Raw genomic sequence first — 19,538 nt, forward strand, 5'->3', positions numbered from 1 at the left:
GTGCCCACATGGCCTTACTCCCATGGAGGAGATGGTGTCGGCCATTATTGGAATGGCCATCGCTGAGGCTGTGGCCAATGACAGGGCTGAAAACATATAAGATGATGGTATCCTCATACCTAATCTTCCTTCTCACATCCCACTTCCCCCTCATCCCACAATTTCTTCGGATTTACAAGCTGCAGATGGTGTAAGCATGCACCTCTTGCTTTCTCCACCCCTCCCCTCACCACAAACTTACCCTTGTGCCTTTCTCCTTTCCGATACCCAAGAACTGCAACCTGATCAGGTAGTGGTGGAAGAACAGGAAGATAGTGAAGATGAAGACACACCATCACACCGTTATGCAATTTAATACTCGCAGCTACTAGCTCAGATATTGACACTGCACATCATTTAGATGATAACATAGAGGCGGGATCTGCATGTTGTGAGACACCAGGCACGTGTGGCCTGCATCCAGGGCAGGGGGCAAGGATAGCGCAGGTGCCAGCTCACTGGAGGGTGAGGTCGCACACGAGTTCTGCTGCAGCTGACTCAAATGAGCACTTCGATGGGGCGGGCTACAGAAGAACGCTGATGGGTATGCACAGAAATGCTAGGTGCATTGGGAAGCCTGCTCAAACGTCTGCGTGCAATGTCGAGGAGCATGGAGGAGTCCGGCACCAACTTGGCACAGGGTTTTGTGCAGAACTTGGAGCCCATCCTTTGCAGCATGGAAGTGGTGGCCAACTCCATTAGCGCACTTGTGACCCAACCATGATGCAGCGTCCGATGGGTGATGTCTCAGCTTCCATTGCAGCACAAGCAGCAGCCACCCAATGTCTGAGTGTGGCAGTGGAAGCTCAATGTTCAAAGGAGCGTGCAGGGTGTCACAGTAGTCCCGCAATCTGTCCTCCAACAGATTTCTAGGATTGCTGAGGCGCTGTCCCGGGGGAGTGGCAGTGACTCCATGGAGGCTGACCCTGCTGTCCTCACTCAGGATGACAGCATTCGTCCTTCCACCACTGCCACTCCGCCAGTGCCCTCGCTATTGTCTGTCAGCCAGCCAGCCCAGACTGCTGCCACCCATGTTGAGGCGGTGCAGTCTACAGCCGGCCTTCTAGGCCCAGAGCTGCTCGAGGTCCTCCTGCAAGGCCATCTGCAGTCTCCCCAACTGAAAGTCAGCAGCCTTCCACCAGCCATGCTGCAACCACTGGGGTAGCACCACGTGGGAGCACTAGGATAGGCAAAGGCACACGGAATTCAAACACTAAGGGATTAGTTGGCAGTATTGGATTGATTGATTTACAAATTATGATTTGAATGTTTGTTTTGTGGTGCCTTTCATTTTAACATTGTGGCCAAGAGGACACTGTGATGTTCCGTGACAGAGGGATGGTAAGGTGGGGAACTGTTGAGCAATGGGGATCCGGGGTTTCATTCAGGGGAACCAGAGTCTGATGACGCACTCACGGGCAGCCCATCCGGAATGTGAATGGGCAAGTGGCCTTCTCCCTTCCTCCTCCTCCTGTGGTGGTGGCGGAATCTGTGGTGGCAAGGGCTGCACTCTCATGATGGCCAAATTGTGGAGGATGCAGCAGACCACCACAAATTGGGACACCCGCTCTGGTGAGTACTGCAGGGCTCCTTCCGAGCAGTCAAGGCAGCAGAACTGTTGCTTCAAACCGACGATCTGCTTGATGACGTTCCTCGTAGCAGCATGGCTCTCATTTTATGACTTCTGGCCATGAGTGGTGGGGTTGCGGAGGGGCGTAATGAGCCAGGTTTAGCCAGGCGGTGGCGTAGTGGTTATGTCACTAGACTAGTAAGCCAGAGGCTCAGTCAAATGCTCTGAGGATATGGGTTCAAATCCCACCACGGCAGCTGGTGGAATTTAAATTCAATTCAATTTAATTCTGGAATTAAATGTTAGTCTTAGTAATGGCAACCATGATGCCATTGTCAATTGTTGCAAAAACCCATTTGTTTCACTAATGTCCTTTAGGGAAGGAAATCTGCCGTCCTTACCTGGTCTGGCCTATATGTGACTCCAGACCCACAGCAATGTGGTTGACTCTTAATGCCCTCTGAAATGGCCTAGAAAGCCACTCAGTTGTAAACAACCGCTACGAAAAACAATAAGAATAAAACCAGACGGACCACCCGGCATCGACCTCGGCACCGGAAACGACAACGACAACGGCAAACCCAGCCCTGTCGACCCTGCAAAGTCCTCCTTACCAACATCTGGGGGCTTGTGCCAAAATTGGGAGAGCTGTCCCACAGACTAGTCAAGCAACAGCCTGACATAGCCATAATTACCAAATCATACCTTACAACCAATGTCCCAGACACCACCATCACCATCCCTGGGTATGTCCTGTCCCACCGGCAGGACAGACCCACCAGAAGTAGTGGTACCGTGGTATACAGTCGGGAGGGAGTAGCCCTGGGAGTCCTCAACATTGACTCAGGACCCCATGAGGTCTCATGGCATCAAGTCAAACATGAGCAAGGAAACCTCCTGCTGATTACCACCTACTGCCCTCCCTCAGCTGATGAATCAGTACTCCTTCATGCTGAACACCAATTGGAAGAAGCACTGAGAGTAGCAAGGGCACAAAATGTCATCTGGGTGGGGGACTTCAATGTCCACCACCAGAGTGGCTCGGTAGCACCACAACTGACCGAGCTGGCCGAGTCCTAAAGGACATAGCTGCCAGACTGGGTCTGTGACAGGTGGTGAGGGAAAAACCTACTTGATCTCGTCCTCACCAATCTACCTGTTGCAGATGCATCTGTCCATGACAGCATTGGTGGAAGTGACCACCGCACAGTCCTTGTGGAGACGAAATCCCATCTTCATGTTGAGGATACCCTCCACCGTGTTGTATGGCACTACCACCGTGCTAAATGGGACAGATTTCGAACAGATCTGGCAACTCAAAACTGGGCATCCATGAGGTGCTGTGGGCTATCAGCAGCAGCAGAATTGTATTCAACCACAATCTGTAACCTCATGGCCCGGCATATCCCTCACTCTACCATTACCATCAAGACGGGAGATCAACCCTGGTTTAACGAAGAGTGCAGGAGAGCATGCCGGGAGCAGCACCAGGCATACCGAAAAATGAGGTGTCAACCTGGTGAGGCTACAACACAGGACTACTTGCATGCCAAACAACGGAAGCAACATGCGATAGACAGAGCTAAGCAATCTCACAACCATTGGATCAAATCAAAGCTCTGCAGTACTGCCACATCCAGTCGTGAGTGGTGGTGGACAATTAAACAGTTAACAGGAGGAGGAGGCTCCAAAAATATCCCCATCCTCAATGATGGTGGAGCCCAGCATGTGAGTGCAAAAGACAAGGCTGAAGCATTTGCAACTATCTTCAGCCAGAAGTGCCGAGTGGATGATCCATCTCGGCCTCCTCCTGAGGTCTCCAGCATCACAGATGCCAGTCTTCAGCCCATTCAATTCACTCCACGTGATGTCAAGAAATGGCTGAAGACACTGGATACTGCAAAGGCTATGGGCCCTGACAACATTCCGGCAATAGTACTGAAGACTTGTGCTCCAGAACTAGCTGCGCCCCTAGCCAAGCTGTTCCAGTACAGCTACAACACTAGCATCTACCCGGCAATGTGGAAAATTGCCCAAGTATGTCCTGTCTACAAAAAGCAGGACAAATCTGACCCGGCCAATTACCGTCCCATCAGTCTACTCTCAATCATCAGCAAAGTGATGGAAGGTGTCGTCGACAGTGCTATCAAGCGGCACTTACTCAGCAATAACCTACTAACTGATGCCCAGTTTGGGTTCCGCCAGCTCCACTCAGCTCCTGACCTCATTACAGCCTTGGTCCAAACATGGACAAAAGAGCTGAACTCAAGAGGTGAGGTGAGAGTGACTGCCCTTGACATCAAGGCAGCATTTGATCGAGTGTGGTATCAAGGAGCCCTAGCAAAACTGAAGTCAATGGGAATCAAGGGGAAAACTCTCCATTGGTTGGATTCATACCTAGCACAAAGGAAGTTGGCTGTGGTTGTTGGAGGTCATTCATCTCAATCACATGACATCACTGCAGGAGTTCCTCAGGGCAGTGTCCTAGGCTCAACCATCTTCAGCTGTTTCATCAATGACCTTCCCTCCATCATAAGGTCAGAAGTGGGGATGTTCGCTGATGATTGCACACTGTTCAGCACCATTCGAGACTCGTCAGATACTCACGCAGTCCGTGTCCATCTGCAGCAAGACCTGGACAACATTCAGACTTGGGCTGACAAGTGGCAAGTAACATTCGCACCACACAAGTGCCAGGCAATAACCATCTCCAACAAACGAGACTCTAACCATCTCCCCTTGACATTCAATGGCATTACCATCGCTGAATCCCCCACTATCAACATCCTGGGGGTTACCATTGATCAGAAACTGAACTGGGCCAGCCATATAAATACTGTGGCTACAAGAGCAGGCCAGAGGCTGGGAATTCTGTGGCGAGTGTCTCACCTCCTGACTCCCCAAAGCCTTTCCACCATCTACAAGGCACAAGTCAGGAGTGTGATGGAATACTCTCCACTTGCCTGGATGAGTGCAGCTCCAACAACAATCAAGAAGCTCGACACCATTCAGCATAAAGCAGCCCACTTGACTGGCACTCCATCCACCACCTTCAACATTCACTCCCTCCACCACCGGCGCACTGTGGCTGCAGTGTGTACCATCTACAAGATGCACTGCAGCAACTCGCCAAAGCTCCTTCAACAGCACCTTCCAAACCCGCGAACTCTACCACTTAGAAGGACAAGGGCAGCAGACACATGGGAACATCACCACCTACAAGTTCCTCTCCAAGCCACACACCATCCTGACTTGGACCTGTATCGCCGTTCCTTCACTGTCGCTGGGCCAAAATCCTGGCACTCCCTTCCTAACAGCATTGTGGGTGTACCTACACCATATGGACTGCAGCGGTTCAAGAAGGCGGCTCACCACCATCGTCTCAAGGGCAATTAGGGATGGGCACTAAATGCAGGCCTAGCCAGCGACGCCCACATCCCATCAATGAATTTAAAAAAAGATAGTCCTTGCCGCCGAGCAGCCACCCTTGGGCTTGATGTGGTGGCTGGAAAAATGTTGGCACAGCGGACTAGTGCAGGATGAACGCATCATAACTGTTGCCAGGATAGCGGGCATTCACCAGCATGATGTGTTGGGTGTGGTCACACACCAACTGCACAGTAATGAGTGGAAATCTTTGCGGTTGTAGAACATCTCACCATTGAGATGCGGCACCCGCAGAGCCACATGTATGCAGTCGATAGTGCCCTGCAATGAATTCCCCTCTCCTAGCGTACAGAGCTTCTGTGACCTCCTGGATGCAGCGATGGATGACAAACTGTGAGATTTTTGCGATGTCGCCTGTTTCAGCCTGAAAGGAGCCGCTGGCGAATAAATTCAGGTTCACGGTCACCTTGAGGGCCACTGGCAGAGCCGGTGTTGCCCTGCTCTAAGGCTGCAGGTCTGGTTCCAGGAGGTGGCAGAGTTCTGTGACCACATCCTTGGTGAAGCGGAGCCACCAAACACACTGCTCCTGGCTTAGGTGCAGGTAGGAGAAGTGCTCTTTTAAGACCATAGGTGGGTAAGGCCTCCTGCTGAGAGCACTCTTTCCCCTCCTCCTCTTCCCTCTGCGAGCAGCTTGTCTTCTTTGCTGCCTCTGCTCCATCTCCCTGTCATGCTGCAGCGCGAGGGGGGGCTGCAACTAGAGGCCCCATGACTGGGAGCAAGTGGTGAACTCGGAGGCCTTCCAGTAGCAGCCAACACATTCCCAATGTCCAGCAGCGCTCCCTGCACACTTTAACAACTTTATAAATGTCTTCCAGCAACCCAGTACTCCTACAAACTCTGCAAAAGAAATAATCAACTTACCTGCTAGCTAGTTGCATGTTTCCCATTAAGTAGCGCTGATGGGGGATTCCTCGTGCAGCTGAACACACGCTTAGCTGTGTGTGTTTAGGAGAGGGCAGTGAATCGATCGGCGACATCGAAAATGGAAGGTCCTGCGTCAGATCAATGTTACACGCTGACTGGCGTCACGATCAGCCCACTCTGCATACTGCCGGCAAACGCACGTCCTGCCCGCGCTATCACCCTCACCAAGGTGGCGAACAGGGCGGGCCGCACCGGAAGTGGGCAGAAGCGAGCCGGATGCCATTTTTCCTTTTTAAAAAACGATCATAACTACCGGTGCTATGGGGGTGAATCTCGCAGCCTAACTCTCTGGTAGGGAGCAAGTGACAAAGTGCTCTGCAGTCTGTCAAAGCTCTTGTGTTAATTCATAAAGGAACCCCTAAAGCAACAGTATCTAAACAGTTGCTACTCTTCCACCAATAATACTACACCTGGTATAATGCTGGCTCGTCATAACTAAGATATTCTCTGCTGACAACATTCAGTATCTTCATAAATCAGAAGTGCATGAACGCTACACACCTCTGGATCATTTTTAATTTGACCCATGCAATCCTTTTACTACAAGGATACACAACTTTAATAACTAAAGTGAAGCATTGTGCACCTCAATTGTAAAGGGCCACCTTGCTTTTGAAGATGTTTTTTTCTCTTAAAGGTTCCAGTTTAGTGTACATTTGTCATGTCTCAGAATGTGAAACAATACACTTAATATTTTGCAACACTTCATGTGTCTTTCGAAACTGCTCTTACATTATTAGCCAAAAGTGTAATAAATCACATGGTCTCAACAGCAAACAGCATTTTAAAAATGAAGCTTCAATTAGCACAATTAATCCAATTGATTTAAGGCATGTTCTACCTGCTTGGCTATAAGTTTTGTAACTGTATTGATCCAGTTAGTAACTTCATGGAGAAAAAAATATATTTTTTAATCATGATAGTGCTTTCAGTACATAGGGCTGGATATTAACTCGGAGGAGGGGAGGGAGTGGTGGGAGGGCTGGATTGAGGTCAGGAAACCCGGAAGAACAGATTTCCCTGCTGATTTCAACGGTGGGACCTGATTGGCATTTTTTCTCTGCGTTTCCCGGCTGCAGACAGCCAGATTGAGAGGTTGGCTGGCTGTCGGGCAGGTAGGCCTTCAGAACATGGCCGCAGCCAGGGAGCAGAGAGCAGGAGGAGGGAGGAAGATCGGGAGTCATGAGCCGGGCAACATCAGGGAGATTGGAGGCCGGGGTGATTGGTGACCAGAGCAAGGGGCGGGGAGGATCGGAAGGATCTGGGGGTGAGATTGGGGGGCTCGGGGAGGAGATTGGAAGGTTCGGGTGGGTGTCCGATCGCGGGGTTGTTTGGTGAAGCAGGTGAGTGGAAAGGCACTTGCCTCCTGAATCCAGCAGTCCTCGCTTCCCTTTAACAGCCGGGTTTCTTGAGACCTGGGAAACCTGGAATGCCAGGGTTAAATTTAAAATGGTGGTTAAATGTGAGGCTCCCAGCCTCATTATAATATTTAAATTGGCAACTCGCCTCCTCTGAGCGGATTGGTTGCCCTCACTTCCGTCCCTCCTCCATTAAACTGGAAATGGGCAGGTTGAAGGCAGGCTAGGGTTGGGATTCAGATTTTTAACATTTTAACCTCCCACCCGACCCAACCCACCCATTATTGGGGTATTAAAATGCCCCCATGCATACGTGAGCACAAAATAGAACCAAATTATGCAAAGACACATAGAAAGGTCTCTATCAAAAAGATTGAAATAATTCAGGGAGTTTGAAATTCTTTAAGAAAAATATTTCTGTTCCCTTGCATTCTTCAAAGTTCTTTCCTTTATGTGTATTTTGCTCATAACAGAGTCCTGCACTATAAAAATGTCACACTGACCCTATACATCCCTCTTAATCTTACTTCCAGTAGTCTTGGAACATGCTAATATTAAAATTCCCTACTCTTCCTAAAAATAACTGATTATAAAATTTGTATCATGATTCTAATACGCCCTTAATAATACAGATTACCTCATCATCCGTATTCCTGTGTGTGTGTGTAACTAAATTGGGCTCCAGGTAAGAAAGACTTGCATTTATATAGCGCCTTTCATGATCTCAGGACGTCCCAAAGTGCTTTAAAGCCAATAAAGTACATTTGGAGTGTAGTCATTCTTGTAATGTGGGAAACGTGGCAGCCAATTTGCGCACAGCAAGCTCCCACAAACAGCAATGTGATAATGCCCAGATAATCTGTTTTTTAGTGATGTTGATTAAGGGATAAATTTGACCAATTCACCGGGGATAACTCTCCTGCTCTTTGAAATAGTGCCATGGAATCTTTTACATCCACCTGAGAGAGCAGACGGGGCCCCGGTTTAACATCTCATCCGAAAGACGGCACCTTTGACACTGCAGCACTCCCTCAGTACTGCACTGGGAGTATCGCCTAGATTTTTGTGCTCAAGTCTCTGGACTGGGACTCAAACCCACAACCTGCTGACTCAGGCGAGGGCGCTACCCACTTTTTAAGAGTATATAATTTATTGAATATTAAAAACATTTACAACATCGTGATCATTCCATTGTATCATACAAATCCATTCCGCCGCTCTGCACCACATATTAACATCAAAACCTGAAGTTTAATTTGTCACCTATAACATATACTAATCTATTGTACTTTAAAAATTGATCAGTAATCATTGCTCCGAATAAGGGAAGTGTGCCTGATAATCCCCTCATCATTTAATCTCTGGCCCTTCCCTCCTCTCCTGCTCCTTCCCAACTTTTCGGGCAGCTGTTGCTTTCTCCTGCAGCCTCCGGCTCTTTTTCACCTCCTGTTTGAACCTTCCCTTCAGTTTCAGCCTCTTCCTTACATTAGGTTTGGGCCAAGAAACTGCCCCTTCTCCCTCCTTCTGCCCCTCACTAACCTTTCCTTTTCCACACGATGCCACCCCACCCCACACTTCTATGTCTCTGTCCCCCTCTGACTCCTCACTCTCAAACTCTTCTGCAACTTCCCATCCCTGCTCCCAGTCAGATACCTAATCTCCCTTGGAGAGTCTTCCTGCTATCATGGTTTCTTCAACTGTGCCATTCCCTTTGGCCTCATCTCCACCACTGACCCTTGCTCCCCATTTCTTCTCCATGGGACAATGGCGCATCTGCACCTATCTTGCTCCCTTCTGGCAGCTTTGTCTCCCCGCTCCCGCCCTGCTGCTCTTTAAGTCTCCTGCCTCTTGCACCCTCTCTTTGTCTTGCCCCCTCCTGCTCCCCGAGATGTCCGACTCCCATTTTTCTTTGGAGTACTTACACTTACCCCGCACCCCGCTAACACCTCCTCTCCCCCCACGGACAGCAGATTCTTTAGGGAGAGCTGAGCCATATTGTGGCTCGACTCTGCCCTCGACCCATGCTACCCGCTGCTGTCTTTGTCATTTTCCACCGTACTTGGTATGTTTTCCACCATCTCCATCCTATTCTCTGCTCCGCAATTTTCTGCCTCTTCCTGCGCTCTTTTCTCCTTCCATTCACCAGCTGTGTCCTCCGCCTGCTCCGCTCCTCCAGCCACTCCACTCAAACCTTCTGCTCCTTCTCCTTCTCCCGTCTCTTCATCACTCAAGGGGCTTCCTTCTGCCTCACACTCACAGTGGGTGGGGCCTTTGTGACACACCCCACAGCTCTCCACCTTGCAACACCAAGCGATGTGTCCAGACTCGCCACAGTTATAACAGTACAAGTCTGGATAGCTTCTTACAAGATGGTCATGTCCAAGACAATAATAACAAACCTTCACCTGGTTATCATGCAGTACCCAGAAGTACTGCACTCTTTCCATTGTCTCGAATTTCATGCTATACGGCAATGACTTCACCCCCTTTACATAACGGGTTCGATCTGCTACCTGCGTTCCTGGATAATATCTCCTCTTTATTGCCGAGCAAATTTTAATGTCCCAAGACTCCAACTTTTTGATTAGCACATCGTCCTCAATATAAACTGGCAGGTTTAAGGATGAGACCACCACCTCTTCAGAATATAGCAGAGATACCTCCAAGAACTTATCTCCAACCTTCAAACTCTGTAAAAGTCTTTCCACCTCCTCTCGGCCACTGACCGTCACCTCGAACCCAACATTCGGCTTTGGTTGGCAGGCGAAGAAGCTTCTATCACCGCAGTCCTCATGTACCGCCTGGATAATATCCCAAGCTCATATCTCCTTGTCCTCGCACTGAACCACCACCGTGTTTTCTTTTCCAAACTTCCTGGAGTCCCGGCCCAAATCTTTGGGCCTTTTTTCTCCCTTCCCCCAACATTTTCTCCCCTGATTAAATTCAGCCTGGGAACATTGTCCTCTGAAGGGCCTGGCACTCCATCATCTAGCTGCTCATCATCCGGCCTGTACAGGTCCCACTTCCCCAAGAACCAGTCCCAATAACCCAGGAAGCTAAAGCCCTCCCTCCTCCACCATCTCTCCAGCCACGCATTCATCTGCTCTATCCTTCTATTTCTGTACTAACTAGCATGGGGACTAATCCGGAGATTACTACCTTTGAGGTTCTGCTTTTTAATTTCTTTCCTAGCTCCCTGAAATCTGCCTGCAGGACCTCATCCCTCTTTCTACCCATGTCGTTGATACCGATATGGACCACGACCTCTGGATGTTCTCCCTCCCCCCTCAGAATGTCCTGCAGCCACTCAGTGACCTGGCACCAGGGAGGCAACATACCATGTGTATGAGCAGATCATTACAGACGGGCAATAACCAAAGGTCTGACGTCACAGCAGCTGAGATATGGTACTCTAATGGTTATGTTACTGGACGAGTAATCCAGAGAACTGGCCTCATAATCTGGAGAAAGTGAGTTCAAATCCCATCATGGTAGCTTGAGAATTTGAAATCAGTTTAAAAAAAATTAAATAGCTGGTATCAGCAAAAGTGACCATGATACTGTTGGATTGTCGAAAAACACCAACTGCTTCATTGATGTCCCTCAGGGAAGGAAATCTACTGTTATTACCCAGTCTAACCTACATGTGACTTCAGTCATGGGTGCTCCCAAATTTCTGCCCCTGTAACTCTTAACTGCCCTCTGAAGAGGCTGAACGAGCCACTCAGTCCCAAGTAGAAGGCCCCCCGCCATCATTTTCTTGGGGCAACTAGGGATGGGCAATAAATGCCAACCTTGCCAGAAATGCCCACATCCCGAGAATTCATTTTTAAAAATCATTTATGTTAAATCATTTAAATCACCCTGACGGACACAATGTTCAAACATTTTAGAGACAGATATACAGGATGGTACATTAGCGTTTCATGTTATCTGCCTCTTACTATTATTCCAATCTCTTTTCTGATTACCGATCTCTCTCGTAAGCTGGACTTTGCAGCTCGGCTCTTGTCTGTTTGCTAACTTGGGAGAATCTACACTCGACTGTTCAGCTAATGCTGGATTTCACCTGCGTGGCATTCACAGAGGCTCAGATTTGGATAGGCCTGGGTACAATGAGAGGCCCGTGGCCCCCTGTGCTATGTGTCAGGTTCAATGTTAACATCTATAAGTGCAGGCTATTAATGGCTTTCATTTACTGACACAAAGTATACCATTTTTGTTTTTGAATTTATGCTATATATTGTGTGTGTGTTGTGCTGTGATGTATTGCAGGTATTGTAAAGCAATGTACCACAGATACTGTACTTAAATTTTCTGCATGTCAATCACAGTATTGAAGTGTAATGTTGTGTATGGCAGTTATTGTACTACGATGTAGTGCAAGTATTGTAAAGAAATGCATTGTAGATACTGTACTGTAATGCACCATAAGAATAATGCTGCAATATACTGCAGGTATTAAAATATTCTGCAAATATTGCACCGTAAGGTACTGAAGGTATTGGCCCAGAATTTGCGGTCAGTGGTGAAGTGCGGCAGTCGCCGCTGACCTCGAAGAAAGCTGCCCACAAAGATCTCGCGATCTCGGCGGCAAAAACTTCAGCTTTCTCGACCTTAATTTGATTGTAGATCTCTCAAAAAGGGGATCTCCAGCATAGAGCAGCAGTGATGTCATCAAGCTGTCTAAGCAGCCAATCATATTGAAGAAGTTGGGGAAGTTTTTCATCAGATCAACTGATTTCCCTGTTTGCCGGTGATGGGGAGTTCCACAGCGCAGTCTGTGGCGGAGCAGGGATCGCAACTTCAGGATTTCTGCGTTTATCAGTTTTGGAGGGATAATGACGACGAACACTGACAGTTTCGCCGTCATTACCACCGCAAAATCCGGGCCAATGTACCATGGTGTATTGCAAGTGTTGTACTGTGATGTGCTCAGGTATTTTAATATAATGTGCTGTGGACGCGGTATTATAGTGAACTGCAGCTATTGTACTGAAATGTATTGCACGTCATGTATTGTAAAGTACTGCAAGAATTGTACTGTGAAGTGCTGTAGATATTGTACTGTGACATAGTACAGGTATTATATTGTGGTGCCCGACAAGAATTGCACTGTAGGTATTTCATTTTGATTTTTTTTTATTTATTCATTCACGGGATGTGGGCATCGCTGGCAAGGCCAGCATTTATTGCCCATCCCTAATTGCCCTTGAGAAGGTGGTGGTGAGCCGCCTTCTTGAGCCGCTGCAGTCTGTGCAGTGAAAGTACTCCCACAGTGCTGTTAGGGAGGGAGTTCCAGGATTTTGACCCAGCGACGATGAACGGCGAGTTGCTGCAGTGCATCTTGTAGATGGTACACACTGCAGCCACGGTGCACCAGTGGTAGAGGGAGTGAATGTATAAGGTGTTGGATGGGGTGCTTTGTCCTGGATGGTGTCGAGCTCCTTGAGTGTTGTTGGAGCTGCACTCATCCAGGCAAGTGGAGAGTATTCCATCACACTCCTGACTTGTGCCTTGTAGGTGATGGAAAGACTTTGGGGAGTCAGGAGGTGAGTCACTCGCTGCAGAATACCCAGCCTCTGACCTGCTCTTGTAGCCACAGTATTTATGTGTCTGGTCCAGTTAAGTTTCTGGTCAATGGTGACTCCCAGGTTGTTGATGGTGGGGGATTCAGCGATGGTAATGCCATTGAATGTCAGTGGGAGGTGGTTAGACTCTCTCTTGTTGGAGATAGTCATCACCTGGCAGTTGCATGGTGCGAATGTTACTTGCCACTTATCCGCCCAAGCCTGAATGTTGTCCGGGTCTTGCTGCCTGCAGGCATGGACTGCTTCATTATCTGGGGAGTTCCGAATGGAACTGAACACTGTGTAATCATCAGCGAACATCCCCACTTCTGACCTTCTGATGGAGGGAAGGTCATTGATGAAGTAGCTGAAGATGGTTGGTCCTAGGACACTGCCCTGAGGAACTCCTGCAGTGATTCCCTGGGGCTAAGATGGTTGGCTTCCCACAACCACAACCATCTTCCTTTGTGCTAGGTATGACTCCAGCCAGTGGAGAGTATTTCCCCTGATTCCCATTGACTTCAATTTTACTAGGGCTTCTTGATGCCACACTCGGTCAAAGTCTGCCTTGATGTCAAGGGCAGTCACTCTCACCTCACCTCTGGAATTCAGCTCTTTTGTCCATGTTTGGACTAAGGCTGTAATGAGGTCTAGAGCATCGGTGAGCAGGTTATTGGTGAGTAAGTGTTGCTTGAAAGCATTGTCGATGACACCTTCCATCACTTTGCTGATAAATGAGAATAGACTGATGGGATGGTAATTGGCCAGATTGGATTTGTCCTGCTTTTTGTGGACAGGACATACCTGGGCAGTTTTCCACATTGTCGGATAGATGCCAGTGTTGTAGCTATACTGGAACAGCTTGGCTAGATGCGCGGCTAGTTGTGGAGCATAAGTCTTCAGCACTACAGCCAGGATGTTGTCGGAGCCCATAACCTTTGCTGTATCCAGTGCGCTCAGTGTTTTCTTGATATCACGTGGAGTGAATTCGAATTGGTTGAAGATGTGATGGCCGGGACCTCAGGAGGAGGCCGAGATGGATCATCCACTTGGCACTTCTGGCTGAAGATGATTGCAAATGCTTTAACCGTGTCTTTTACACTCATGTGCTGGGCTCTGCCATCATTGAGGATGGGGATATTCACGGATCCTCCTCCTCCCATTAGTTGTTTAATTGTCCACCACCATTCATGACTGGCTGTGGGAGGACTGTAGAGCTTTGATCTGATCCATTGAGGTTGTGGGATCGCTTAGCTCTGTCTATAGTATGCTGCTTCCGATATTTAGCATCCTGTTTTGCAGCTTCACCAGGTTGGCACCTCATTTTTAGGTACCCCTGGTGCTGCTCCTGGCATGCTCTCTGCACTCCTCATTGAACCAGGGTTGATCCCCTGGCTTGATGGTAGTGGTAGATTGAGGGATATGCCAGGCCATGAGGTTACAGATTGTGGTGGAATACAATTCTGCTGCTGCTGGTGGCCCACAATGCCTCCTGGATGCCCAGTTTTGAGTTGCTAGATCTGTTCTGAATCTATCCCATTTGGCACGGTGGTAGTGCTACACAACACGGTGAAGGGTGTCCTCAGTGTGAAGACGGGACTTCGTCTTCATAAGGTCTGTGCAGTGGTCACTGATACCAATACTGTTATGAACAGATGCATCTGTGGCAGGTAGATTGGTGAGGATGAGGTCAAGTAGGTATTTCCTTCATGTTGGTTCTCTTACCACCTGCTGCAAGCGCAGTCTAGCAGCTTCAGGACTCAGCCAGCTGGTTCATTAGTGCTGCTACCGAGCCACTCTTGATGATGGACATTGAAATACCCTCAGTGCTTCCTAGTGGCATTCAACATGGGCAGTAGGTAATCAGCAGGAGGTTTCCTTTCCCATGTTTGACCTGATGCCATGAGACATCATGGGGTCCGGAGTTAATTTTGAGGACTCCCAGGGCCACTCCTTCCTGACTGTGTACCACTGTGCCGCCACCTCTAATGGGTCTGTCCTGCTGGTGGGACAGGACATACCCAGGGAAAGTGATGGAGGAATAAAAACAGAAAATGCTGGAATTACTCAGCAGGTCAGGCAGCATCTGTGGCGTGAGAAACAGAGTTAACATTTCAGGTCGATGACCCTTCGTCAGGACTGGAAAAAGCTGGAGATGGAACAGATTTTTAAGCAAGTGTCGGGGCAGGGAAAGGGGGGAGGGGAGGAAAGAAATAAAGGGAAGGTCTGTGATAAGATGGTAGGCAGGAGAGATTAAGAGACGTTAAGAGAGATTAAGAGATGGTGCAAGGCAAAAGGAGATGGTAGTGGGACAAGTTAAGAAACAAAAGATGGCTCTAGATGAAGTGTAAATGGCACTGGCAGAATGAAAGACAGCTGCCATGTGGGAGAGAGAAAATAAATAAATGGAAAAAAAAGGGTAGGGGCAGAGGTTATGGTCTGAAATTGTTGAACTCTATGTTGAGTCCAGAAGGCTGTAAAGTGCCTAATCAAAGGATGAGGTGCTGTTCCTCGAGCTTCATTGGAACAGTTTAAGAGTGATGGAGGAGTCTGGGATGTTGATTCTTTGAGTATGTCTATATCATGCTTTTGCTTCACTAGTCTGGGGGACAGCTCTCTCAAATTTTCCCCTGATGTTAGCGAGGACAACTTTGCAGGGTCAACTGGCCTTTGTCGCATCCGAATCCGATGCCTAGATCAATGCCGAATAGTCTGTTTTATTCTTATTATTGTTTCTTGTAGCGGTTTGTTACAACTAAGTGGTTTGCTCGGCCATTTCAGAGGGCAGTTAAGAGTCAACCACATTGATGTGGGTTTGGAGTTACATAGAGGCCAGACCAGCAGGTTTCCTCCCTAAAGGACATTAGTGAACCAGATGGATTTTTACAACAATCCAATAGCTCCACTACCAATACTAGCTTTTTATTCCAGATGTATTTATTTATTTAATTAGCTGCTTTCAAATTCGGAAGCTGCCGCGGTGGGATTTGAACTCTTGGCTCCAGATTATTCGTCCATGTCTCTGGATTACTTGTCCACTAACATAACCACTATGCTACCATACCCTGCTGCTGCAGGATCTGTACTGTGTTGTACAGCATATTTTGTACTGTAATGTACTGTAGGTATTATATTATAATATCTTGCATGGTTTGTGCTATGATGTACTGTAAGTATTGAACTATTACAAAAGCAAAATACTGCGGATGCTGGAAATCTGAAATAACAACAGAAGATGCTGGAAACACTCAGCAGGTCAGGCAGCATCTGTAGTGGCGCTTCTTAGTTTCCAAACAGGCAGCCACTGAGCTGTGGGGTTTTTAACAACGAGTAGACGCGTGTCAAAATAAAACATTCCCAAACGTAGCTTTGTCTTTTAAACTGTTTACTATAACACTTAACAAACGGAATTACAAAGCAAACACGTATAAACGAACACGGTCAAAAACTGTACTGCTCCAAACCTCACAACTTCTGCCTCCTTCAACCACGTGCAGTTTAAACTGTAAAATGGCTGCACCCATGTGTGGCTTAGGGACTGTTCCATTGTGGCAAGAATGAAGGGGGTGTCTCGGACTATACTACTGGAGCAAGAAAATAGGGGGTTTCTTAATACAATAAGTCGGTCAGGTAAATTAACTATTTTAAAGTACTTTCTTAAGCTTTTATGGCTCTTACAGCATCTGTGGGGAGAGAAACAGAGTTAACGTTGACTCTTTTTCTCTCTTCTCGATGCTGCCTGATCTGCTGAGTGTTTCAAGTATTGAACAATATTGTATAGTAATAAGCCAAAGGTAAAGTGCTGTCATATAAAAGGAAAGAAAAAGACTTACATTGAAATAGTTCCCTCTATCTACTCCGAGGGATCTGGACAGAGTAAGTAGAGGGTAACTGTTCCCATTGGCAGAAGGGTCGAGAACCAGAGGTCACAGATTTAAGGTGATTGGCAAAAAAAACAAAGGTGACGTACGAAAAAACTTTATTACGCAGCGAGTGGTTAAGGTCTGGAATGCACTGCCTGAAAGGGTGTTGGAGGCAGATCCAGTCAAGGCTTTCAAAAGGGATAAGTATCTGAAGGAAATACATTTGCAGGGCTATGGGGAAAGGGCAGGGGAGTGGGACTAGCTGAAATGCTCTTGTAGAGAGCTGGCACAGGCTCGATGGGCCGAATGGCCTTCTTCTGGCTGTAACCATTCTATGATTCTATGATAGTACCTTTCACATCCTCAGCCAATGAAGTATAGTCACTCGTAGGAAAATGTGGTGGCCAATTTGCACACAGCATGTTTCCACACCAGGAGAACCTCTCTGCTCTTCTGCAAATAGTTGCAAGGGTTCTTTTATATCCATCTGAGCAGGCAGACTGGGCCTCAGTATAACATTTCATCTGAAAGCTGGCAACCCCCTGACAATACACCCTCCTTTAATACTGCACTTAAGCGTCATTGTAGATTATGGTCTGGAGTGGGGTTTGAACCCACATCCTTCTGAATCAGAGGTGAAAGTGCTACTCAGACAAGGCTGACACCTAAGGCTGTACTGTCGTTATTGTAATGTAAGGCTTATGCAGTTATTCCGCTGTAATGTAGGGCAGGTTTTATATTGCAATATACTGCGGATATTTCTCTGTAATATAGTGCAGGTAATGCACTGTCATGCACAGCAGGCACTCTACCGTGACGTATAGCAGGCATTTTATGGTAATGAACTGTTGCTATTGTACAGTGATATACTTGAGCTTTTGAACTGCAATTTATCACAGATATTGACCTGTAATACACTGCATATCTGGTGCTGTGATGTACTGCAGCTATTGCGCTATTTTGGATTGCAAGTATCATATTGTAACCTACTGCAGTTATTGCACTATGGTATTGTATACCAACACAATTGAATCTAAAGTTACCCCAGAGATACAAATTAAAATACGCCAGGCTGGAAGACCAAGATTGTAACTTGACTTCTCAGTTCAGATGACTTTTGTAAACCAATCTCTGTTTCTGACCTCGTCCGAACTCTCTGTTTAGGTTAAGACCCTATAACTTACCCCTGGATGCTCATTATTCTCTAGATAATTTATGTCTTCTGCAACATCGCGCTATCGCAGTTCAAGACTAGGTGAATTTTGAGTGTTTCATTACCTTAACATAACTTGCATAACACTGCATGAATGCATTACACCGGTAAAGCTATGAAGTAGCTTTTAACATTCATTTGTAATTAAGTAATTCCTTCGATCTCAAATTTAGTGCTAATTTTAAATTGGCCTGTTCTTATTATAATAAAGTGAGATGCAATGCAGTCACATTTTCCAAGGAATACCTGAGGGAAAATGTTTGAAAAACTGCTCCCTGCATTGTACAGTGCACAATTCTAATTACAAATTAATTAAACTTGATAAAACCCATCAAGGAACATCCTAACTATAATTATTAGACTGTTAACAATGTGGTTCGAGCAAATGTTACTTGACATCAACTGTTAATTATAAGCATTAAATGTGCTTTATCAGAAAGATTACATTGACTTCAATTAGAGACCCAATTTCTTTTTGAAATGCATGCTGATTGCTAAAAATAATTTTCTTCATAAAATCTTAGATTTCAAGATTGTTTTATTGCAAATATTAAGTAAAACCCATGCATATCAAAGCTTTAAAAAAATTTACACTGGGAAAGATTTCTTCTGGTCACTTTAGCCCCAATTTTAATCTTGAGCCGGAATCGGGCAGGCAGACGGCGATTTTATTCTGGGCCTCATTTGAATATGAATATGATTGACAGGCTGCCCACCTAATCAATTAGTTCCTGACATCACTGGCTGCAAGGCGTTGAGGTCGCCTCCTTCTTCTGCTCCTTCATCGCCTTCACCCAGTTCTTCCTCATCTGATGAGGAAAGGTGCTGTTGCTCTGCTTCCCCCTAGTACAGCCCTCTCTGGATGGCAAGGTTGTGCAGGATGCAGCACACCACCACGGAGACTCTTTGTGGGGTATATTGTAGAGAGCTCCCAGACCTGTCGAGGCATCTGAACCTTTGTTTGAGAAGCTCTGTAGTGTGTTCAGTTCTGCTCCTGGTGGTCCCATGGCTTTGATTATACCTGTGTTGTTCAGGCATGGTGAGGTTGTGGGTGGGTGTCAGGACCCATGTATGCAGGGATTATCCCTTTTCCCCCGACAGCCATTCTGTCACATTCGAAGAGTCGAATACTGGGGAACTAGTTGAGTGTTGCAGGATAAAAGTATTGTGGCTGCTGCCTGGGAACACTGCACAAACAAGCGTGATCCTGTTTCTGTGATCAGAGGCAGATGCACATTAACTGAGTGGTAGCCCTTCCTTTTCCAAAGGTCTGTCATGCCCTGGATTCGAGGGAAGCCAGCCACTGCTGCAAATCCCTGAGCTCTCTCTGTTTCACTATTGATGCCAATGGAGTAAGTGATGTACTGGTTAGCCCTGGAGAACAGTGCATTTGTGAAATGCTTAATGCAACTGTGCACTGAAGACTGTGATAGGACCCCTGCACCAACCTCAAATGAACTAATGGCAAATCAGCTGTGGTGACGTTGAGATTCACTGGCAAATCATGGCCACCTTGTGCAGCAGGAAGCAGGTCTTGTTGCTTGGAGACCTCTG

This window comes from Somniosus microcephalus, chromosome 11, assembly GCF_052327205.1.
Source record: "Somniosus microcephalus isolate GS21.2 chromosome 11, FLI_Smic_1.0, whole genome shotgun sequence".
NCBI classification, from domain to species: Eukaryota; Metazoa; Chordata; class Chondrichthyes; order Squaliformes; family Somniosidae; genus Somniosus; species Somniosus microcephalus.